At 42.2% G+C, this 12,067-nt stretch overlaps 1 protein-coding gene across 4 annotated transcripts in view; it reads right to left on the bottom strand.

The window, feature by feature from the left end:
* The window catches only part of Cacnb2 (calcium voltage-gated channel auxiliary subunit beta 2), a 434,620-nt gene extending 427,469 nt beyond the window's left edge, over positions 1–7,151 (bottom strand). For 2 of the 4 annotated variants that reach the window (XM_052729661.1, XM_052729665.1), the window contains exon 1: positions 7,048–7,151. The gene's annotated coding sequence lies outside the window, so the exon portion shown is untranslated. The remainder of the gene's footprint in view (positions 1–7,047) is intronic. The other 2 variants (XM_052729658.1, XM_052729664.1) reach the window with 1 other exon arrangement.
* Positions 7,152–12,067: the final 4,916 nt, after the last annotated feature.

Below are 12,067 nucleotides of genomic sequence, written 5' to 3'. Positions count from 1 at the left end.
GAGAAACAAACCTGTCTGCCATTTGCCATGGGTTTTTACCCTGACGACTGAGTGTGTGTGTGTGTGTGTGTGTGTGTGTGTGTGTGTGTGTGTGTGTGTGTGTTGCTGTTGTTGTTGGGGGATGGAACCCAAGGCCTTGCACATGCTAGGCAAGCACTGTCGTTGAACTACATCCTTAGCCTTCTTTCAACTTTTTCTCTTGAAATGACCTAAGCTGTGGTTCCCCTACCTCAGCTCTCCAAGTGTCCGGGATTATAGGCCTGCTCCCCCAGGCCCAGCTGACAATCCCTGTTTGAGAGAGTTAAATATATGTCACTCATTCCTCTGTCCCACACATCTGACAAAGATATCCAAACAGACTAATCAAGTAAATCCCACTGGTATAATAAATGTGGTTTGACACGATGGCCTTCCATGATCAAGAAGTAATACACATTCAAGATTGCCAAGACACAGATAAGAGTTGGATGAGAATTGTCCCCCACAGGCTCATATGTCTGAGTACTGGGTTCTCAGCTGGTGACATTGTCTTTGGAAGTCATGGAGTCCTTGGGACACGTGACCTCCATAACAGAAGTGGGTCACTAAAGGTAAGCTTTGAAAGTTACAGCTAACTCTCCTTCTGACCACTTGAGTTCTCTATTTCCTGACTATCCACGAAGTGAACAAGTCAGAAGGTTCTGCTATTACCCGCCAAGCCACAACGTCATACCACCTCCACCATGATGGTCTCTATTTTCCAAAAGGAACCAAAATCATTCCTGATTTCTTGCTTTGGTCAGCTATTTTTTTTCAAAGATGAGAAAAGCCGTACTGCCATGGCTGAGTTCTGTGATGTGTTCTGTGAACACAGAAGAGACGACTCCTAGCTGCGGGTCTATTCGCACAACCTTGGGAATAAGTCTTAGACTTACAGTGATGCTAGGTAATGGGAGGAGGGACATCAAAAGAAGGGGAAGTGAGTGCCCTACGCACTCTTACAGAAGTAAAAGTTGGGTTTAGAGATTCTGGAATTGTCCTGGTGGGCTAAAGTTCAACAGGCAGATGTGACATCTCCAACTAGAAAGGAAGGTATTTGATGGTGGACTTCAGAACCCTTTGAAAAATCACCTATGAATTGGAACTTTTCTTATAAATGTTAGAAAGTCACTGAAGGCTTCGTGATGAAGATAACATGACCACATATTCTTTTAAAGTAAATTCTCTCTTGCAAGTTTTAGCTCCAACTCTTTAGATATGAACATATAACCTAGAGTAGCTACAGAAATCAGGGCAGTACAGAAGAACCATGGGGGAGGGGTAAAGGAGCCCTAGAAAGGGAAATAGAACACAGGAGAGCTGGGTAAATGGGGGAAGGGGAAGTAATGTCCCCTCTAAGAGCCATAATCTAAGAAAACCCAAGTGCCAGGCATAAGAAACTTCCCTTCAAGTTATTGATAGGGAGGTCCAGGAGACTAAAAAAAAAAAAAAAAAAAAAAAAAAAAACGATATATCCTATTGCCATTGCCTGTGTTTGCCTCCCAGAACTTGAAAGTAAGATCCTATTGCTGAGGACACTACATATTTTGGACATAGAACTTGGATGAATCAAGCTGGAACTGACCTAGAAGCCTTCTCCTTGAGAACTAGCTTCCATAGCATTGGAATGTGCTATGTAAGCTGCCAAGAGAGAACCAAAATCAGTAATTCTACCCAGCTGAAAGCCTACCAACCACAACATTGACTAGTATGGCAAGATATCCCTAATGATGTAATAGTGACTCATCTTGGGGGTTACCAACAGCTGTCTAATTGGACTTAAGGCTTGCTCAAGAGGAGGGAATTCATGCTTGGTATTGTAAACCTAGCCAACTAACTACCTGCGGATGGTGAGGTCATCAACCCTAGAGGAGAACCTACTATAGCCATTTTTTTTAACCAGTATAATTTCTAATTGCATTTGAAATACTTATCCTTGTACCCACAGGAACATGTTTCTCTCCCTCCTAAGAAGCTTAGTTTTTTTTTTTCAGTAGGTGGAGATTATTACAGAAACACACAACAAATCAAAATGCAGAGAACCACAGACTGCAGGGTTCTGATACATATACAACCGACTCCTAAGGCTCAGGGAACAGAAAGACTGTAAGAGCCACAGGACAAGGAGGTCTGCTGTGAGACAGTGTCTTCCATATTTGGCATGGAAGTTATGCCCATAGAATCACAATATGATTACCTAAACAAGACCTGCATAATGGCTACACTGGTTGCCAAGCCAATGTGAGTGGGGGGGTGGAATCTCCCAAGGCCCCAACCCCAGATGAAGTGCTACAGGCAATTAATGGTTGCTGAAAGAGAAAGGATCAGTTTTCTATGGGATCAAGCCTCCTGATAAGTTATCTATCCTGTGGGCAGGCTTAAACACATATACATTGGAGCAACACTAAATGGACTCAGCTGGCCAAACACAGACACACACACACACACACACACACACACACACACACACACACACACACACATCTACATGTAACAATAATAAAGAAAAGACAGACATGTGAGAGAAAGTTGGAGAGATACAGGAAGAGTTGGAGGGGGAGACGAAGGGGTGGAAATAGTGTAAATACAGTCCTAATGTATGAAATTCTAAAATTTTGTTAAAACTAAAAAAGAATAGCAACAACAACAACAACAAAATCCCCATAGAACAGTGTGGAAGAAATGCCAGAAGGCAGTGGTCCCAGATATTCAGGAGAAATCTGGAAAGCTGAGAGCACCATCCCTAGATGATCGAGGGAATGGGAGTCTGCCTTCAAATGTGGCAACCAGAAAGACAACTTTCCTCTCTCTCTGGAATCATTGCAGCTTCGGGGTGGTTCATCACACACACACACACACACACACACACACACACACACACACACACACACACGCACATATTACATATATACAATATATATGTATAATGTACCACTGTTCTCTTCAGGCAGTATGATTAGGGATAAAACAGACATGACAACCCTGGATCTGACTATAGATATTTAAGAAACAATCTTAGGTCTGAAGCTCAGTTCTGGACACCATAAGGCCTTTGCAAACCTGTACAAAACTGAGGTAGTAAAAGTTTTGGAAATATTCAGCATCCCCATTCCTTATTTATAGTGCACAGCATGCTTGTCTGTTCATAATTCTGTGTGTCTGGACTTCACTGGGGTCCTTCAGGCTGCACTAATTGCTGTCACTATGCAGCAAGTTACCACTGGCCTTTTGGCTTTGAACAGCACAACTCTATCATCTGGGAATTCTATAAATTACAAATATGACACACTTCCCAAAAGGCTGAAAATGGGATTTGGACTATGGTTTCTTTCCAGAGGCTTCAGGGAAACCCTATTTTCTTCCAGCCTCTAGAGGTTATTCATATTCCCTGGCCTCTTCCTCTACCTTTAAAGTTGGCTAGGGAGGATAAAGTTCTCATACAGACTCCTGACATTTCTTCCTCTATTCCTCTTCCATTTTAAGGCCTTTTCTGTGTACATGGGACCTAAACAGGTAACTCAGTAACATCTCCATATTTAGGATCATCTAATTCAAAGCCTTAATTTTATTTTCAAACTTGAATTCCCTTTGCCATCTCCTCAGATCCCAAAGCTGAATGAATATTTGAAGTCTCTTTCAACATACAAGGAAACATATCTACAAAGTCCTGGGGTTAAGACATGAGTATCTTTAGGGAGATATTATTTTGACTATTACAAATATATGGTTTTATTTCACCTTCATCACTTTATTGCTTATTTTATTTCTACTTTCCAGAGCCACACAACCCTAGGACTATTATTTTGTGTTATAGGCCATGAATCCACTGCTAAGGGGAAATAACACACAAATATTAAAGTGGTAGAGCTAGGATTTGAACTTGTATTTTTCTGTCTCATGCTTAACCACTTAATCACTGTATTAACTCCCACAGATGTCATGTTCTCCCCTTTTCCTTTAGCACAGATGAACCTCCTTTCCCATGTGGGATGCATTCCAAAACCCTTAGTATATAGCTGAAACTTCAGCAGTACCAAATCCTATATAGATTATGGATCTATACTACCTATGATAAAATTTAATTTATGAACTAGACACATTAAAAGATTAATGACTAATAAAACAGACCAATATAACATACTATAATAACCTGTATGTGAACACAGCCTCTCTCTTGATGTATCTCACTGTACTATATTTCATTCTTCTTGTGTCAGATGATACTCACATGCTTCATTGTTTCTTTACATATGTGAATTGGCAGCACCACACTCCTATGCTTTAGAGCAGTGGTTCTCAACCTTCCTCATGCTTCGACCCTTTAATACAGTTCCTCATGTTGTGGTGATCCCCAACCATAAAATTATTTTTGTTGTTACTTTGTAATTGTGATTCTGTTACTTGGTATGAATTGTAATGCAAATATTTGTGTTTTCTAATGGTCTTAGGTGACCCGTGTGAAAGGGTCACCTAAGAGGTCCTGACCCACAGATGAAGAACCCCTGCTTTAGAGTGCTTTTTAAGTTAAGTCAGGATTACTTGGATACATGTTGTCATCATAGTTGACATGGTAACCAAGATGTCTTCCAGGGAAGTGTATAACCTATACAGTGTGGATACACTAGATAAAGGATTATTCCTACCCCATATGAAGTGAAACATGATGGGTGTGACAATCCATCAGTGTTCCTTGGAAGAGAGTACAGCTTAAAATTTATGAATTGTTTATTTCTGGAATGTTTTGTTCAATATTTTCAGATTTTAGCTGGATGGCTGAATGGTGCTAAAGCTTCAGATTAATGGAGACTGTTGTCTTATTCTTTTTAATGTCTCCCCTTAGGAACCATTACGGTAGGAAAGTATACACAATTTGTTGAAATTTTAAAGAATGATGGATTAGGGACTGGAAAGATGGCTCATTAGTGAAGAACCTGTACTGCTCTTGCGAAGGATGTGAATTCAGTCACCAACTCCCATGTCAACCAGCTCACAACTGCAAATAACTCCAGCATTTGGGGCTCATATACCCCCAACTCCCATGTCAAGCAGCTCACAACTGCATGTAACTCCAGCATTTGGGGCTCATACACCTCTTCTATCCATCATGGGCACCTGCACTCATGAGTACAATACACATAGTTAAAAAACAAAAATAAAATAAAAATAATAGTGCTTAAGTAGTGCTTTAAATGACATCTATAGACACTAGCCTTTTTGGAAGGTCAATGAAACATTAATATCAAGAAATAAGGCACAGGTTGGAGAAATCTATAAATCCAAGTGGGAAAATTTTGAGCTTGGGACCTTCTGAGGCAAAGCTGTTTTCTGCTTGGCTTGGTGTAGGGAGAGCCTTGATCTCAAGCAGTGGCTTTGGACACACCAAACCTACTGGCCCCTTAATCTTAGACTTTCACTCTCTGGAATGGTGAAAAATAAATTGCTGTTCTTCATTAAACTAACTCATCTGTGGTATGTTGGTATAGAACCAAAAACTAACACAGGATCACAATATGGAACCAGGTTCTGCCAATAAACTGAATTTAGGCCCACATAACCTGTGTAATTCTGAACTCCAGAACTATGAAAAATACTTGGGTACCAAATTAAGCTGATCACTTTGTGCTGGCTTATTACAGTAGCAAGAGAAGCAGAAAGCGCATGCATCCCATAATCACTTAAAATGTCACCCCCGAGACCTCTTAGTCATAAAACCCAGTGATGTTTTCCTTGTCACCTTCCTTTTCAACCTCAGGTGTGCTACCAGACACAAATGACAGTGGGGAAGACATGTTTGTTTGTTTTTGAGGGGAGGGGGCATGAAAATCTCCAACCTGATTTTAATTACTGTTCCTACTCAAGAATTCATTCCTAGAATTTCTTAGAAATGTTTTTTAAAATCCTGAGAAAAATCAGCTGAGAAATTAGAGGGAGGGGACAAATACACCAATTCTCCCAAATGAATAAAGAGTTTAACAATTAACATGAGAGAAGAATCCTGGAGATTTGGCCAGTCTTCCTTGTAGCCTTTAACACTCTGTACCTGTGTGTGCCTGGCCTTACTTGCTCTGAACATTGGCTCACTCTGGCACATAAAATAAAAATAAAATACACATAACTATACAATGCATAAGTTTCTACACATTATATGCATTATTTAAATCCCATCAATGCTATTCTGAGAAACAACACCTTATAGAAGTGACTGAGTAGTTAAGTTGGCAATTTCATCACACGATTCTCCATAGTTCTGTTGACTTTGCTAAAAGATTTAAATGTCAAACTGTTTGAACACTTCCCAGGACTATCTGCTGGCCCTATGTGTAGTTATGAACCTTCTCCATACTCATAAGCACCATTCAAATTTGTTATTGATGAAACCTTCATAGCTATTCATGACAGCAAAGTGTGTGAGACTACTGTTCAATGCCTCTCTCGAAGTGTTGGAGACTGTTTGACTCAGGGAACTCCTAAAAACCTGGGTCCTAAACACCACCCTGTCCCCAGTTACATCTATGAGGAATTTGGAAGCAACAGTTCAAGTATTGGCTCTACCAATTTAATCCTTCTACAGTCTTGGGAAAATTACTATTTTGAGTTTGAATGCCATTATCAATTAAAAGGGGACAAGAACACCACACAGATTTATTGTGAAGGTTTAATAAAAGCAGACTTTGAAGGTGTCTATCAGTGTTAAAACTAAAAAAACAAAGGGTTTAAGAAAACCTCAGGGTACTTTTTCAAGACCTTGGATTTGTCGATAGAATTTCGGATGTAATACCAAAATTACAAAAAGCTATGGGCAACTAAATATAAAGCAGATAGACCAGACTTCATTAAAATTAATTTTTTTCATACATTAAAAAAGTGAAAAGAAAACCTACTGAATAAGAGAAAATACTGTAAAGTTATAAAGGCAATATCTGATCATACATCCAGGGTATAAGAATTCTTCACTCTCAGTAGCACAAAGAACTAATTAAAAGATTAGGAGAGGGGGCTGAGGCTTAAGCTCAGCTATGGAGTACTCACCTGGCTACCATGAAGGCATACGTTCAACTCCTGGTACTTCCACAAATCAAATGTAAAAGATAGTAGAGGGAATTCCATTCCCCCCTTTACACATTAAGAGCTGGCGAGTCGCTGCTTTGCCCTAAGGATGGTTAAAAAGCAAAGCTCAGTAACTGAAAAAATTTTTTTCTTAAACCCACAAAGACAGTGATTTGTTGTGAAGGAACCCCCTGTTCCAGAAACCAAAGACACAGACAGGAGCCCACAGAGCCTCATGATTTACCAGAATAGGCTCTCCCAAGCAGGAACCTCTCCTGAAACTGGCCAGTCATCACTGATTCCTGAGTCTCGGTGTGGAGAAATCTGATTCAAAGACTCCTGTGGGAGGTGGGCAAGCTCTGGGGATCTTAACCTCCAAGGGTATGACCAGGTTCTCAGGGAAAAGATGGCTTCCCGCAGGGACGCGTGGGAGGAGAGAAATCCGCCATTTTGAAAAATGCTCTCAGAGGAAACTAGTCAACCAGAGTCGAACCCACTGGGCATTCATTAGAGTTCACGCCTCTGCGACTCTGGGGAGAGTAAAATGCCAATCTCAGCTATTCAGGCCTTCCACCTGGGAGAAGGAAAGCACCTCACGCAATCCACTTACTCATCTATCCACACGGTGAGTGGGAAGGGAAACACTGAACACAGCTGTGAAGTTTACTGAGGAGACTCTGAGACCCAATAAAAGGACTATCATGTAAATCCTCCTCAACCTTACCATCGTATTATATAAGAGCTGTTTACAGCTGTTCCTTTTACAATAATATTTGTAACTCTCTAGCCAGGGTTATTGCACGTCTTACCTTTAGTGGTGTAGACTTCAACACCTACCTATCTGTTAGAAATAGATCCAGCTGGCAGAAAATCACTAAGGTGAATTCAATGCAGCCTAATGTCAGTCAATAGGATATAATCAACATCCAAAGAGTACTTTATCTAGCAGCTCAAGACACATTGTTTTATTCTCATGTAGAATAGTCACCAAGATAGGCACGTTTTATTCATAAAATACACATGAATAAATTTTTTAAAGCAAAGAGCCATACAGTGTTTGCTCTCAGGCTATGATAGAATTAACCTACAAACAAGGGAGAAAGCTACCAAGAAAGTCCCTAAACAATTGAAGATTAAGCAACATACTTCTCTCTAGATAAAATACTTTTCAGAAAATGAAAAACAGTAAAGTTGTGTAAGAAAAGGAATTTAAGGTAAAGTTTGTATTATTAAATTCATAGATATTTAAAAAAAACTGAAATCAAGGGATGGGGAAATTGGTCAGCAAAGTGCTGTACAGATGTGAAGAGTTGAGTTCAGCTCCTTAGCACCTACATATAAAGCCCGGTGTGATAGCACACGTCTGTAACTCAGGCACTGAGGGCAGAGACAGGCAAATCTCCACAGCCTGTGTGTAAACCAGACTTGTCATGTCTATGAGCTCCGGGTACAGCAAAGGACACTGACTCAAAAAAAAAAAAAAAAAAATAGGTAGAGAGTAACGGAGAAAGATGCCCAATGTTAATCTCTGACTTTCACACAAATGCGCCAAGTTATGCATGTGTACGTATACACCTGGGCACACACTCAAACACATATATGCACACATACCACATACACACAAAATAAATCAATTATCTAAGTTACTGTTTCAGGGAGCTAGAAAAAGAGAAACTAATCAAAATTGTGTATCTCCATGTCTGATGTCAAAACACTCTTCAGATCTCCAACTCCTTTCAGCTTTGTTGACTGCAGCACACTTTTTTTTCTGTTGGGCTGATTCCACTCCCGGTTAGCAGCTTTTCTCAGCAGGTATCCCACGGCTCTGACATCTCCAACATCTTGGGATCTCCAGGGAAATCCAGGCTTCAACTTCACAGCTTCATGCAATGGCCTCTTTAGACCTCCATTCAGGGACACCCCTGACATATGCCTAGCCTTAGCAACTTTCCTTAGTCTGGGGGGCAAATTCCATAATCCCTTTCTTCTATCTTTGACTCTAAAGCCAGAACCACATGGCCAAAGCCGTCAAATCATGCTGCATGCCCGGGCTGGAATATGGTCCTCTAGTTCAATTACATCTACACCAGCTTTCTGTCCTTTACTGCCTAAGCTTGGCTGTCCTGAAACTGGATCTGTAGAGGCTAACCTCAAACTCAGAGATCTGCCAGCCTCTGCCTTCGAAGCACTGAGATTAAAGGCATGTGCTACCACACCTGACTCTAAGCTTTTCTTTAATTCTTTTTCACAAGTTGGAAACTTAGCTGAGGGGGGGGGGGATCTTGCCTCTTTTTCCAACAAAGCCACACCTACTTCAGCAGGGCCATATCTCCTAAGAGTGCCACTCCTTTTGGGGTCCACTTTCTTTCAAACCACCACGACTCCTTTTCTCTTTTCTTATTCAGTCAAGAAGCCTGCCTGTGGAATGGTGCTGTCCACATTGGAGGTTGGTCTTCCCATCTCAATCAACCAAATCTAGAAACTCCCTCACTGGTAAATGCAGAGGTCTTGTGTCCTGTGTGATTCAACTCTGTCAAGCTGACAAGATTATCTCACACAGCAGCCCTGCTCCACTCTCCTGTGACAGTCCTGGGAATTGTGTAGAATATGTGCAGCGTTCTTGTCCACTAGCCAGTGGCATTTCTTATTTTTTTTTTCATTAAGAAATTTCTTATTCATTTTACATCCCAACCACAGATCCCCCTCTCTTCCCTCCTCCTGCCCTTCCAGCCTTTCTCCCCCAACCCGCCCCTCATTCCCTCCTCTGACATGGTAAGGCCTCCCACGGGGAGTCAGCAGACCCTGGTCCATTCAGTAGAGGCAGGTCTAAGCCCCATCCCCTGCATCATGGCTGTGCATGGTGTCCCACCATAGGTAGTGGGCTCCAAAAAGCCCGCTCATGCACCAGGGATGGATCCTGATCCTACTGCCAGGGGGCCCCTTAAGCAGATCAAGCTACACAACTGTCTTGCTTATGCAGAGGGCCTAGTCCAGTCCCATGGAGGCTCCACAGCTGTGGGCCTAGCCAGTGGTATTTCTCACTTGCTCGCCTCCACCCTAGCTCAATATCTACCTGCTGTGCTGTGCACTGCTTACTCTGTTGGGAGCGGGGTAGCTACTCTGCTGGAGCAGCTCTTACGAAGTCCTAGGTCGGAGCACTCAGAAAGCCAGGGCTGCCGAAGGGTATTGTGGTACCAAAGTGGTTAAGGAGAAGCATAGAAAAAGGAAAGGAGTATGGGGTGGTGTTGAGTCAGACTAACAAGGCTCTGGTACCCAAGTCCCCAGATTCTGCCCAAGAGAGGGGGCATGTGGGCCCCCTGGTTGTTTGATTTTTTTCTGTGAGTTTCCGCCGTAGAAGCCAGGCAACTTGGAGCCAGCACGTCTGTCACCATAAAGCACTACCACGAGGCCAGGCCTGCTGCAGCGCTGACCTTCTCTGAAAGGCCTGATGTGATGAGAGGAGACTTGGCAACCTCTGCCGACTCTGCTGGGAGGAAAGGGCCGCGGTGCCGATGGCTGCGCTGATGCCCGCTGCCCCAGCTCATTTCAACTCTGCTAAATGAAGGCCTAGCAAACATGGTGTCAACGTGATGACTGAGAGAACACAAACCAGAGACAGCCTCGCCAAGTTAAGTACGTTCAAAGGGGAAATATTTATATTTTACATTTTAAATAGTCCCCAAGGGATGTGCAATATGTTTCTCATCTCACTTGTGTTTAAGAACGTACCGTACTTGAAAAGCAACGCAGGCCCCCAAGCTGTGTATTCAAATGATAGTGAGCTTCTTATCAGATGGATCAAAGTAATAGACTCTGAACACAAACACTTTCTGTGTAAATGCACAAAATATAGGTTATTCAGATGAAAAGAGAAAACATCGTCCTAATGACATGAGCACATTCTGTCATAAGACCTGGCCCCCCTGGACACGGGGGACTAAATTAAGATAAGATGTGTGCTGTGTTTCTCCTGTGAGGTTATGTAACAGAAATACATGCTCTCTGGAATGTGGTTCCGGGGACACTGGAGGAAGGTACAGATCTTTGCAAGGTGAAAATCAGGACTGTTTCAGAAACTCAAAGAAGAGGGACAAATCTGGATGATCTAAAACTCACAGTGGGAGGAGGGCCGGCATCTTTCTAAACTGCAATTAGGTTGGAAGAGCATAGTACTTCCTCAAGGTCTCCAAATGATCAGGAAGAGGTCCATGCAGTTGTGTTTATCTCAATAGAAGCCCAGGCTGATGACCAGACAGAATTGGACATTAGAGGATTGAGAAGCACTACATAAGGAAATGTGGAAAGAGGTAACTGTTCAACAGGTGAGTCGTAGTCCCCATTCCCATCAAGGGCTACAACTTCTGGAAAACACCAGAACAGGTTCTGAGGGATGTTCTAGCCCCATGACTTTGACCAACTTAACCTGTGTGAACTGCTTCCTCCTACTGAGGAATCAGGTAAAATGGATTCATCTCTGTCCATTTTAATAAATACACAAAGCTTATGCTATGTGGCAGAAACTACTCCAGGTAATTATTTAGTCATTGACACTTACGATGACAGTTGCAATAGTTAGAACTTATCAAGTACTCACTATGTGGCAAAGGCCATGGTAGATTCTGTTAGGGTATGGATGTGACATGACTTCTAGAAGTTCATGTGTTGAAGACCTGGTTCCCAGTACAGAGTTCAGAGACAGAGCACTGGGACCTGATAGGATCATGATGGCTCTAACTTAATTAGTGGACTAACTCACTGGTAGATTCATAACCCAGTGGCATTATTTGTTGGTGATGGAAATTAGGAGGTGGAGCCTAGATGGAGGAAGTGGGTCACTAGGAGCTTGCCTTTGAAGGGCGTGCCAAGCTCCTAGCACCTTTCCTCACTCTCCTTGCTTCCTGGCTGCCTCCCAGTGAGCAGTTCTCTACTGCCACATGTTTCTTCTATACTCTGCCTTGTCATGCCCATGTAATAGAACCAGCCATGGACTGGAGCCTCCGAA

The sequence above is a fragment of the Peromyscus californicus genome, unplaced genomic scaffold, assembly GCF_007827085.1.
Source record: "Peromyscus californicus insignis strain IS unplaced genomic scaffold, ASM782708v3 Scaffold_8__1_contigs__length_139910024, whole genome shotgun sequence".
NCBI classification, from domain to species: domain Eukaryota; kingdom Metazoa; phylum Chordata; class Mammalia; order Rodentia; family Cricetidae; genus Peromyscus; species Peromyscus californicus.
Note: the sequence above shows the minus strand (reverse complement) of the source record. Positions and strands in the feature narration are given on the sequence as shown.